Source organism: Phyllobates terribilis, unplaced genomic scaffold, assembly GCF_046119375.1.
Source record: "Phyllobates terribilis strain yellow unplaced genomic scaffold, ASM4611937v1 Scaffold_1__5_contigs__length_1240528914, whole genome shotgun sequence".
NCBI lineage: Eukaryota > Metazoa > Chordata > Amphibia > Anura > Dendrobatidae > Phyllobates > Phyllobates terribilis.
The window spans coordinates 342,923,770-342,937,116 of NW_027362761.1; positions in this window are offsets into that span (position 1 = coordinate 342,923,770).

A 13,347-nucleotide genomic window follows, 5' to 3' on the forward strand; every position below is an offset into this window, starting at 1 on the left:
CCACCTTTTAGGTGAGTTAGACGTGGCTGTTGGCTGAAGCAGCTGAAAAGCTGCACCCTCCGGTTACCTAGTTGAACGTTGCAATTCTCACTAGTTAGGGGCCGGTCCCCTCTGCGGCCTGATCCCTCCACATTCTGGTAGATTCAGGCGTACGGGTGGCCTCCAGCACTTCCCGTACCCCTAGGATCCCCTCTTTCCTTCTGGAGCCTTCCTTCCTGCTCCTCTCATCTCTTCAGTCAGTCTCACCTCCTGGGCCTCTCTCACTAGGCCCGCTCTGCCTGAGCAAAGCTCCTGCTCCCACTCACTGTCCTCCTCTGACTGGAACCCTTCTAGATGGTTCCATCCCTTTTTATACACTTGCCAAAGTGCTCCCCTGATCTCCTTCCTCCACCCACACCAACTACATGGTTCCCCCTCTCTTGGTTCCCCCCACTCCAGCCAGGGACAGGGATGAGCAGAGGAGCAGCGCATCTTGCCCGTCCTGCTGGTCTGGAGTAGTGTAGTGTTGGATGCAGGTGTTTGGGTCCCGGGCAGCACTCCATCTTTACCTCTACCCTGTGCACTACAGAATATAATAAAAACTCATCTCTCTCACCCACCAAGCTGTCCACAGTTCTGCACCGGCCAATATCTCTTCCCTCATTTCTGTGTATCACCCCTCCTGTGCCCTCCGTTCTGCAACTCATCTAAGACAGACATCCTCCTTAATCAGAACCTCCCACCTCCGTCTCCAAGAATTTTTTCGTGCCGTGCCAGTTTTCTGTAATGCCCAAAATAAACACAACACAATGCTCATGGCAAAGGCAGGGGAACATAAAGTCGGCCTTGTGTACCAAACTGCCAACAGCCAAGACTTCCCTGTTCTCACCAAGAGTATGACTGTCTATTAGAGATGAGCGTTGTTCTACTCGAACTGTTCACCAATCTCAAATTCGAGCTGTTTTGGGCGGTGTTCGAGCCGTTCGGCGAACACGAACGATTTGAGAAAAATTCGGCTGTTCGAGGTTATGTTCGATAACTGTTCGTGCACCAAAATCATAACTGGATTTTTTCTCAGTAATGATGAAAATTAATGTTAATACGCAGTTTGAGTGTACAGCGGGGTGGGGGGAGGGGCAGGGGATGGATCTCTGCAGGAATAATGAAGATCTCCATTTTTTTTTCTCTTTCCCGCATTTACAGTGGGGAGGTGCAATCTGTCAGCCTATCAGCAGCGCACACACGGAGCGAAGTGCTTTTTTCACACAAGCAAGGGCACGTGTCATTGGCTGTGTATGTCACATGTCCTTGCCCTATAAGACCAAGCCATTTTCCCCGTTGCCACCATTTTCTCACTGCTGCAGCTGCGTGTTAGACGGCACCGCTGTTGCTGTGTGCGCTATACCTTGTTAATTACAAGTCAATTTTCGCACAAATCTACAGATAGCTTGGGAGTAGGGAATAGTTGTGATTGCAGTCCTTTTAAGGACTAGGTTACAGCATTTCCTACGACTTTTATCAGGCAGGTCTGTGCTCTTAAATAGATAGATTGTGCGAGTAAAGACTAATTGTAATTGCAGTCCTTTTCAGGACTAGGTTACATCAGTTCCTATCAGTTTTTGCCAGGCAGGTCTGTGCCAGTGCTGTGCAAGTTTTTTCACAGCATTTGGCTGAATCTAGCAAAGCTAATCCTTTTTGGCCTATTGCAGAGTGTGTTAGTCAGTGGAGTAGCCTATCTGTGTTGCAAGATATACCACCTGTGTATAGAATACCAATTTTTTTACTGCACCTAGTGAAGTAAAATCTTTTGGGCATAGCATCATTCTATTAGTCCATCTACACTGACCTCCATCAGGTTGCAAATTGAATATAATTTTTTTCTGCATCTAGCTCTGAAAAAATATTTGGGCTTCTAGCAGTGTGTGGGACTTGTTCTATTAGTCCATCTATACTGACCTCCATCAGGTTGAAAACTGAATATAATTTTTTTCTGCATCTAGCTCTGAAAAATTATTTGGCCTTCTAGCAGTGTGTGGAACTTTCTCTATTAGTCCATCTATACTGACCTCCATCAGGTTGCAAACTGAATATATTTTTTTTCTGCATCTACCTCTGAAAAAATATTGGGCTTCTAGCTGTGTGTGGGACTTGTTCTATTAATCCATCTATACAGACCTCCATCAGGTTGCAAACTGAATATAATTTTTTTCTTCATCTACCTCTGAAAAAATATTTGGGCTTCTAGCTGTGTGTGGGACTAGTTCTATTAGTCCATCTATACTGACCTCCATCAGGTTGCAAATTAAAAATAATTTTATCTGCATCTACCTCTGAAAAAATATTTGGGCTTCTAGCTGTGTGTGGGACTTGTTCTATTAGTCCATCTATACTGACCTCCATCAGGTTGCAAATTAAAAATAATTTTTATCTGCATCTACCTCTGAAAAAATATTTGGGCTTCTAGCTGTGTGTGGGACTTGTTCTATTAGTCCATCTATACTGACCTCCATCAGGTTGCAAACTGAATATAATTTTTTGTCTGCATCTAGCTCTGAAAAAATATTTGGCCTTCTAGCAGTGTGTGGGACTTTCTCTATTAGTCCATCTATACTGACCTCCATCAGGTTGCAAATTAAAAATAATTTTTATCTGCATCCAGCTCTGAAAAAATATTTGGCCTTCTAGCAGTGTGTGGGACTTTCTCTATTAGTCCATCTATACTGACCTCCATCAGGTTGCAAATTAAAAATAATTTTTTGTCTGCATCTAGCTCTGAAAAAATATTTGGCCTTCTAGCAGTGTGTGGGACTTTCTCTATTAGTCCATCTATACTGACCTCCATCAGGTTGCAAACTGAATATATTTTTTTTCTGCATCTACCTCTGATAAAATATTGGGCTTCTAGCTGTGTGTGGGACTTGTTCTATTAATCCATCTATACAGACCTCCATCAGGTTGCAAACTGATTATAATTTTTTTCTGCATCTACCTCTGAAAAAATATTTGGGCTTCTAGCTGTGTGTGGGACTTGTTCTATTAGTCCATCTATACTGACCTCCATCAGGTTGCAAACTGAAAATAATTTTTTGTCTGCATCTAGCTCTGAAAAAATATTTGGCCTTCTAGCAGTGTGTGGGACTTTCTCTATTAGTCCATCTATACTGACCTCCATCAGGTTGCAAATTAAAAATAATTTTTTTCTGCATCTACCTCTGAAAAAATATTGGGCTTCTAGCTGTGTGTGGGACTTGTTGTATTAGTCCATCTATACTGACCTCCATCAGGTTGCAAACTGAATATATTTTTTTCTGCATCTACCTCTGAAAAAATATTGGGCTTCTAGCTGTGTGTGGGACTTGTTCTATTAATCCATCTATACAGACCTCCATCAGGTTGCAAATTGAATATAATTTTTTTCTGTATCTAACCCAGCCAATAGTTTTGGCCTAATACCACAGTTTGGCCACTCAGCTCTGCTCGGTTCCCATCCATTGTTTTTTTGTGCAAACAACTCCAGAGTTGTGAATTAGTTAACCACCAAAATGAGTGGAAAAAGGCCTGCTGCTGGTGGAAAGGGGAATAGGCATGTTGGGAAGGGGAAAAAAGGTTGTGTCCGTGGGGTAGGTGTTAAAGCAACAGTAACATCTGCAGAAGAAAGACCATCTTCCAGCCAAACTAAAATGTCTACTTCTTTTAGCGGACAATGTGATAAGATCCCTTTCTTACGGCCACGCCAATCGCTACAAATTCCAGATGAGGCACAAAAACAGCAGGTGCTTCAACGGATATCAAGTGCTCCTTTAAGTGGGCTCTCCTCCAAATCAACTTCAACATCACAAATACTCCAGTCCTCAAAGGTGTCACCAAAATCGCACTTGCTTCCTCACAGCTCCCAAATCTCCAGCTGCCCGTCTGAGTATGAGGTAGAACAGATGGTTGAGTCTGCAGAGCTGTTTACTCATACTATAGCCTGGGAATCAGAGGTCGACTCCAGCGCTTCTGTGAATCCAGACGAGGAAATGATCTGCACTGATGCCCAGAATCTTTATGAGTCGGATCCGGACCAGAAGGTTCTGACCATAATGTAGACCCTCATTCCCAAACTGTAACTCCTGTTGGTGGAGACAATGAGGAAGACGATGATGAGACTCAAATACCTGATTGGAGCGACAACTTTAGTTTTTTGTCAGGGCAGGAACAGGTTGGCTCTGAGGACGACGGGTGTGATAACGCACAGGGTGATGATGATGAGGTTGGAGATCCCACTTACTGTCAACCCACAGTCAGCCAAAAGATGAGGTCAGCAGAGGAGGTGGAGGAAGATGCTAGTGACGACGAGGTCAGGTTCCTGGACAGAGACGTAGTACTGGAAGCACGTCAACAACTGCATCCTCAAACACAACTCTGCCTCTCACCACAAGTCATGGTGGCTCTTCAGGTCGCATGGGTGCTAAGCCTTGCATAGCCTGGGCATTTTTTCAGATAGATAAAGATGACCCAACTCGTGTTATCTGTAACATTTGTCAGCAAAAGCTAAGTAGAGGCTAAAAAATACATAGTTTGAGTACTTCATGCATGAACCGGCACATGGACATGAAGCATACGTTGCAGTGGGAAGCTCAGTGTGCTACAATGCGGCCTAGCCGGCCGGGCCAACCCCCGTCTGCCATATCTTGTGCATCAGCGGCCTCTTCATCCTCTGTGACTGGGGGGACAGCAGTCACACCTGTTTTGGGGCGCAGACCTGCCACCTCTTTACCCGCAACAGCCAGTGTGATTGGCAGGTCATCATTTTCTTTGGAGGTGGCAACCTAACATGTTCGCCTGCATCTTCCTCACAGACCGGCAGTTTGCCGGGGACACCCTTATCAACCCCGTCTAAGCACAATAGCCAGCCCTCGGTCCCTCAGATGTGGACAAGTAAAAGACCATTTCCTCCTAGCCATGAGAAAGCTAAGAGGTTGAATTTCACCATCTGCAAGCTCTTGGCTACAGAAATGCTGCCTTTCTGCCTAGTGGACACAGAGGATTTTCGAGACCTTATGTCCGTCGCAGTGCCCCAGTACCAGATGCCCAGTCGGCACTACTTCTCAAAGAAAGGTGTGCCTGCGCTCCACCAGCATGTCGCACACAACATCACCGCTTCTTTGAGAAACTCTGTGTGTGACAGGGTGCATTTCACCACAGACACTTGGACGAGTAGGCATGGACAGGGGCGTTACATGTCGCTGACTGGGCACTGGGTAACTATGGTGACAGCAGGACAAGGGGCTGCTGTCCAAGTCTTGCCGTCCCCACGAGTTGTGCGTCAATCCTCTTTATGTCAAAGTTCCTCCACTGCTTCTGCCTCCTCAACCTCCTCTCGGTCTTCCACCTGCACCCAAAGCCTGTCTGGTCATGCCACAAGCTTTCTAACTGCGCAGAAGGGATCCTGCACACCTCCTTACTATGCTGGCAGTAGGGCTCAACGTCATCAGGTGGTTTTTACTTTGAAATGTCTGGGAAATGTGAGTCACACAGCTGAGGAGTTGTGGTCAGCTCTGGAGAACCAATTTCATGAATGGTTGTCTCCACTGGACCTGAAACCAGGGAAGGCCGTGTGCGACAATGCTGCAAACCTGGGTGCGGCCCTTCGCCGGGGCAATGTCACACACGTGCCTTGTATGGCTCACGTGTTGAACCTGGTTGTCCAGCAATTTTTAGCCCACTATCCCAGACTAGATGGCCTTCTGCAGAGGGCACGGTCGCTGTGTGCTCACTTCCGCCGTTTGCATGCCGCAGCTCAGCGACTTACATCTCTACAGAAGTCGTTTGGCCTGCCACTTCACCGGCTAAAATGCGATGTGCCTACCCGGTGGAATTCAACTCTGCACATGTTGCAGCGACTGTGGCAGCACCGACAAGCCCTGGTGCAATACGTTCTGATGTATAGCCTGGGCCAACGAGATCCGGAGGTGGGGCAAATCACGCTGGAGGAGTGGTCTCAGATCAGGGACCTATGCACCCTTCTGCACAGTTTTGAAATGGCGACGAAGATGTTAAGTGCTGACGATGCCATTATCAGCATGACTATTCCGGTGATTTACATTCTGGAGCACATGTTAAACAGAATTCGGAGTCAGGTGGTGGCACAAGAGGAGGTGGAGGAAGTAGAGGAGGAGGAGTTGTATGCGGAAGGGCTAACATCTGCAAGGTCCAGACGGTCGGCAGCACCAAGGCGGCAGGCATGTGAGGGTGGGGGAGATGGTTTTACCAGGGCGCATGGTAGCAGCCAAACTAGTGAGGAAGGTGCAGGAGCCCAGGAAGAAGTGGAGGACGAACTGATGGAAGACTCATCAGATGAGGGAGACCTTGATCACATTTCTGTTGTGCGAGGTTGGGGGGAGAGGACAGAGGAAGGAAGCATGATTGTTACCTCGCCACCAACACAACAGGGACTTGGTGCTCCTGGATGCGCAACACACATGAGTGCCTTCTTGCTGCACTACCTGCAACATGACCCTCGAATTGTGAGAATTAGAAATAATCCTGACTACTGGGTTGCCACACTGTTAGATCCCCGGTACAAAAGTAAATTTGCAGAAATTATTCCTGCCATAGAAAGGGATGCACGGATGCAGGAGTATCAGCAGAGACTGTTGCAGAATCTTACATGTGCTTTTCCACAAAACACCAGTGGTGCACGTAGTGAATCTCACAGTTCCAACTTGCCAACCGTGGGACCGTCAAGTGTTCAGCACCCAAACCGTAACAGAACCACAGTATCTGCTGGTAACATCAATTTTGCGGAATCATTTCACCACTTTTTTAGCCCATCCTTTGCAAGGCCACAGGAGACAAGAAGTCTGACACATAGTCAACGCCTAGAGACGATGGTACAGGAGTATCTCCAAGTAAACATTGAAGCCATGACTGTGTCACTGGACCCTTGCTCTTTTTGGGCTTCCAATCTGGATAAATGGCCGGAGCTAGCCACTTACGCCTTGGAGATCTTGTCATGCCCCGCAGCCAGCGTTCTGTCTGAACGTGTGTTCAGCGCTGCTGGTGGTGTGCTGACAGATAAGCGCACGCGGCTCTCCACTGATAATGTAGACAGACTCACGTTCATAAAGATGAACAAATCATGGATCCGAAACGACTTTTCTACCCCTGTGTCATCCTGGGGAGAGTAAAAGCTTGATGATTGGTTAAAATCACCCTACCAACCGTTTTAAGCTTTCAAATTACTAATCATGTTTATCTGTATCTTGACTGGAAAATAATTTGGGCTTTGTAGCAGTGTGCAGCACTGATCCTATTAGCCCATCTATACTAAGCTCCACCAGATTTAAAATTAATAATAATTTGTAGCTGCATCTAGCCCGGAAAATAATTTTGGGGCTCCGAGATGCGCAAGACACATAAGTGCCTTCTTGCTGCACTACCTGCAACATGACCCTCATATTGTCAGAATTCGAAGTAATCATGACTACTGGGTTGCCACACTCTTAGATCCCCCAAACTTTTCGATCAACCTTTTCATTTTAATAAAGACCAAAAAAATGGTCATTTTTGAAAATATAAGCATGAGCAGGTTATTAGAAACTGAAATCAAACAGTTTTCAACTCAAAACTTTATTCTAGGTGATGTTACATTTTCACATAGGACCCCTTGTTCGAAAGGAGCTTCTGAACTCTCTCGTCCATTGAATTTGTCAGGTTTTGGATGGTTTCTGCTTCAATTGTTTTGCATGAGGACAGAATACCCTCCCAGAGCTGTTGCTTAGATGTGAACTGCCTCCCGCCATCATAGACACTCCTTTTGATGATGCTCCAGAGGTTCTGAATGGGGTAGAGGTCAGGGGAGCATGGGGGTCACACCATAAGTTTGTCCCCTTTTATGCCCATATCAGCCAGAGATGCAGATGTTTTATGTGCAGCATGAGATGGTGCATTATCATGCAAAAAAATGATCTTGGTGTGAAATACATGGTTCTTCTTCTTGAACCATGGCAGGAAGTGCAGTTTGAGAAAATCCACAAACATTATGGAGTTCATCTTTAGCGCCTTCAGGGATCCTAAAGGGGCCGACAATCTCTCTCCCATGATTCCAGCACAAAACATTACTCCACCTCCTCCTTGTTGGCGCTGTAGCCGTGTTTGCGTGGGGTGTCCATCAACCAGCCATCCTCCACTCCATCCATCTGGACCATCGAGCGCTGCACGGCACTCATCCGTGAACAAAACAGTTTTGAAATCAGTCTTCATGTAATGTTTGGCCCACTGGAGCCGTTTCTGCTGACAAACAAACAAATTCTTCCCTTATCACTCCTAAACACTTTTTGCATAATAATTTGGAACACAGTGTACATGTGCTTTTCCACAAAACACCAGTGGTTCACGTAGTGAATCTTACAGTTCTAACTTGCCAACCGTGGTCTGTATGGAGTTGTTCAATAAAGGGCCCAAAATTAAGATAACATAGATGGGAGAGGTCTCTATGAATAGGAATTCCTAAGTATTTGATACCCTGTGAGGGCCAGGCAAAGGGAAAGTTGGACTGGATGGAATCCTATATGGATTTGGGGAGGGAGACATCGAGGGCCTCAGACTTCGCTGCATTGATTTTAAAATTTGACCATGTAACAAAGTGATCTATTTCAGCCATAACAGCATGGATGGATATATGTGATTGAGTGATATATACTAGGACATCATCAGCAAATAGAGAGCACTTGTACTCGGTGCCTCCCACCTCAATCCACCTAATATTGGGGTTATGGCGAATTGATGAGAGCAGGTGCTCCGTCACTAGGATGTATAAGAGAGGGGACAGAGGACATCCCTGCCTTGTCCCATTGGTGATTGTGAAAGGTGATGAAAATGTTCTGATGCACCCCCTGGGCCTTGGGACACCCGGAGCCGGACCCTTTTTGGTGGATGCTGGTGGTTGTAGTCTTCGTGGCGGCGACCCGGTTCCGTGGCTCAGGGTGGTCAAACCAGTGGCGGAACTATTTATGTGGTTTTGATGTTTAAATGTCCGACTATGCCAGGGCCTTTACTCACAGTTCTTATTATCCAGACAACGTCTGCAGGTAACGGCTGCCCACGTCGTACTGTGCTCACCAGGTGAGGGGCTCAGACAACTCCCAGATAACTTTGGAGCGCTTCACAGGACCCCCGTTGTGGGTCCTTTGTCTGGCCTTTCTTACTAACCCTTCTGTCCGGCTGCCTCGGGCCTCCTCTTGGTAAACTTGGCGCCAGTTTCCCTGACCCTATGTGCTGCCCTCCTAGCGGGTGTAGCGAGGGGCTGCGCCACATAAAATGTCACAGCCTCCGGTTTCTAGCTGAGGGTCGTTTCCTGCCTCCACTAGTTTCGGGGACCGGTCTCCCCCTTTGGCCTGACCCCTCCATGCAGGTGGATTCGGGCGTGCGGTGGCGACTCGCCCGTTCGCACCCCTGGGATCCCTTCGTTCCTCGTTCCTGGAGCCTTCTCCGCTCCTCTTCCTTCCTTCTCCCTCTTCCAGGCCTGGGCCTCTGTTACTAGGCCCGCCTCCGGGGCAGAGCTCATGCAGAGTCCCTGCTCCCTGCCACTTCTGCTCAGACTTCTCTGCACTGAACTAAGATGGTGCCCACCTTTTATACTCCCTTCTCAATGCACCCAGGAACTGCTTCCTCCCTGCTCCTGTACTACAGGGTTCCCCTTCCTCAGTGTTCCCTCTCCCCACTCCAGCCAGGGACAGGGACTGTCGTGCCCATCTCAGGGGCATATTGGTCGCCCTGCCCCACGGCAATGTGGTGTAATGCATGCAGGTGTCGGGTCCTGATCCACACTCCATCCTTACCTGAGAGTGAGATATCACACCTCTGGGTGAGATGCAATACCTCTGTAGCAACCGAGCCCTCAGGGTGCTACAGTTCCATTTATCTTCAGCCTAGGTGACGTATTGCGATACAGGGCCGTGATTTTGGCTATAAAAGGGTCCCCTAGACCCCTACCCCAAGCTTTTTAAGAGAATCATATATGGCGTGCCAGGAGACTCTATGGAATGCTTTCTCAGCATCCAACGAGAGTATCTAATTACAAATTTTTAACTGCATCTAGCCCAGGAAATACTTTGTGCCTAGTAGCAGTGTCTGCTAGTCAGCGGATTATCCCGGCTGTTAAGCAAGCTACACCACCTGTAGTTTGGACACTTAATTTTTTCAAAGGAAATGCTTCGGGACCACGGGATACTCAGTGAAGAGCATCAGGAGGCACCCCAAGGCATAGGGGCTGGGACTGGCAGTAGGATGCCTTGCGGTGGACAGCCGAGCTCGATCCTTATAAAAGCTTTTTAACTACAGCAGCTTTAGTGGACGCTACTGGAGCTGGAATTACGCGGCTGCTGGCATGAGACTTGCCCTCCAATAGATCCTTGTAAATGGATTTAAAGTGTATTCATTCAAATTAGAGAGACAATTTAAATTAAAAAGCTTAGAGCTGCCTCCACCACAGGGGGGCTCGCTCGACCCACCAGCGGACAGGCACCAGTATTGGGAGAGGGGGGCTGGCCGTCAGGGTTCACCGCGGCTCTGGCACAAACCCGGCAACACGGAGGTGGCACGGGCAGGAGCGGACTGAACGTGTCGGCTTCTCACTTTTTGGATTTTAGAAGGGCATGACATGCCTATATCTGTGTCTCCCCCTCCTTTTACTCCTCCACCTCTTTTCTTTTCTCATGACTATATGTACTTGTCACTTTTCCATGTGTTAGTTGTGTCTTCTGAGCAGTTTGTCAGCTTTTGGACACCTTTGAAGGTGTTTTCTATGTGTTTCTATGTGTTTTTGTTTGCCTGCCATTGGTTTTAACGGTGTTCGAAGGTGTTCGACGAACAGTTCGACGAACAGTTCGGCGAACACACGGGTGTTCGACGAACCGAACCGAACTCGAACACTACGGGGGTGGCTCAATACTACTGTCTATGTTCTCTTCCTCCTCCTCATTATCACCCAATCCGCGTTGAGATGAGATGAGGCTGGGCTGGGTAGCATCACCCTGCATAGTTCCTTGCTCCACCTGCAATGCCTCCTCTTTAATTGTGAGCAGCGAGCGTTTCGGTAGACAGAGAAGCGGGATGGTGACGCTAATTATGACGTCATCGCCGCTCACCATCTTGGTGGAATCCTCAAAGTTTTGGAGGAGGGCACAGATGTCAGACATCCATGCCCACTCATCAGCTCTTATGTGTGGAGGCTGACCTGAATGTTGACGGACATGTTGAAGCTGGTACTCAACAACTGCTCTCTGCTGTTCAAAATCATTCCAAACATCTGCAACGTTGATTTCCAATGCGTTGTCACATCGCACACCATTCGGTGAGCTGGAAGCTGCAAACGCTGATGAAGCCTTGCCAGGGCGGCAGAAGCTGTAGCTGACTTTCTGAAATGGGTACACATGTGGCGTACTTTCTCAAGCAGGTCTGGCAGATCCATGTAGATTTTGAGAAACTGCAGAACCACTAAGATGAGCACATGGGCCAGGCATGGTACATATGCGAGCTTGCCTAGCTTCAGAGCCACCACCAGGTTCTCTGATACAGATTTCAACAACTCTGCAATGGCAGGCGGTTTGTCAACTAAGCATACAGTCCTGCTTATTGTTATTGGCACACACGAAGTTTAAGTAAATAATCTGGAATACAGTACAGACCAAAAGTTTGGACACACCTTCTCATTTAAAGATTTTTCTGTATTTTCATGACTATGAAAATTGTACATTCACACTGAAGGCATCAAAACTATGAACTAACACATGTGGAATTATATACTTAACAAAAAAGTGTGAAACAACTGAAAATATGTCTTATATTCTAGGTTATTCAAAGTAGTCACCTTTTGCTTTGATGACTGCTTTGTACACTCTTGGCATTCTCTTGATGAGCTTCAAGAGGTAGTCACCGGAAATGGTCTTCCAACAATCCTGAAGGAGTTCCCAGAGAGGCTTAGCACTTGTTGGCCCTTTTGCCTTCACTCTGCGGTCCAGCTCACCCCAAACCATCTCGATATGGTTCAGGTCTGGTGACTGTGGAGGCCAGATCATCTGGCGTAGCATTCCATCACTCTCCTTCTTGGTCAAATAGCCCTTACACAGCCTGGAGGTGTGTTTGAGGTCATTGTCCTGTTGAAAAATAAATGATGGTCCAACTTAACGCAAACCGGATGGAATAGCATGCCGCTGCAAGATGCTGTGGTAGCCATGCTGGTTCAGTATGCCTTCAATTTTGAGTAAATTCCCAACAGAGTCACCAGCAAAGCACCCCCACACCATCACACCTCCTCCTCCATGCTTCATGGTGGGAGCCAGGCATGTAGAGTCCATCCGTTCACCTTTTCTGCGTCTCACAAAGACACGGTGGTTGGAACCAAAGATCTCAAATTTGGACTCATCCAACCAAAGCACAGATTTCCACTGGTCTAATGTCCATTCCTTGTGTTCTTTAGCCCAAACAAGTCTCTTCTGCTTGTTGCCTGTCCTTAGCAGTGGTTTCCTAGCAGCTATTTTACCATGAAGGCCTGCTGCACAAAGTCTCCCCTTAACAGTTATTGTAGAGATGTGTCTGCTGCTAGAACTCTGTGTGGTATTGACCCTGTCTCTAATCTGAGCTGCTGTTAACCTGCGATTTCTGAGGCTGGTGAATCAGATAAACTTATCCTCAAAAGCAGAGGTGACTCTTGGTCTTCCTTTCCTGGGGCGGTCCTCATGTGAGCAAGTTTCTTTGTAGCGCTTGATGGTTTTTGCAACTGCACTTGGGGATACTTTCAAAGTTTCCCAATTTTTCGGACTGACTGACCTTCATTTCTTAAAGTAATGATGGCCACTCTTTTTTCTTTACTTAACTGCTTTTTACTTGCCATAATACAAATTCTAACAGTCTATTCAGTAGGACTATTAGCTGTGTATCCACCAGACTTCTGCACAACACAACTGATGGTCCCAACCCCATTTATAAGGCAAGAAATCCGACTTATTAAACCTGAGAGGGCACACCTGTGAAGTGAAAACCATTTCCAGTGACTACCTCTTGAAGCTCATCAAGAGAATGCCAAGAGTGTGCAACGCAGTCATCAAAGCAAAAAGTGGCAACTTTGAAGAACCTAGAATATAAGACATATTTTCAGTTGTTTCACTCTTTTTTGTTAAGTATATAATTCCACATGTGTTAATTCATAGTTTTGATGCCTTCAGTGTGAATGTACAATTTTCATAGTCATGAAAATACGGAAAAATCTTTAAATGAGAAGGTGTGTCCAAACTTTTGGTCTGTACTGTATGTCCTGAAAAAATGAATCAAGTGATGGAGATGGAGGCTGAAAAGGAGGAGGAAGAGGTGGAGCAGGAGCTGTAG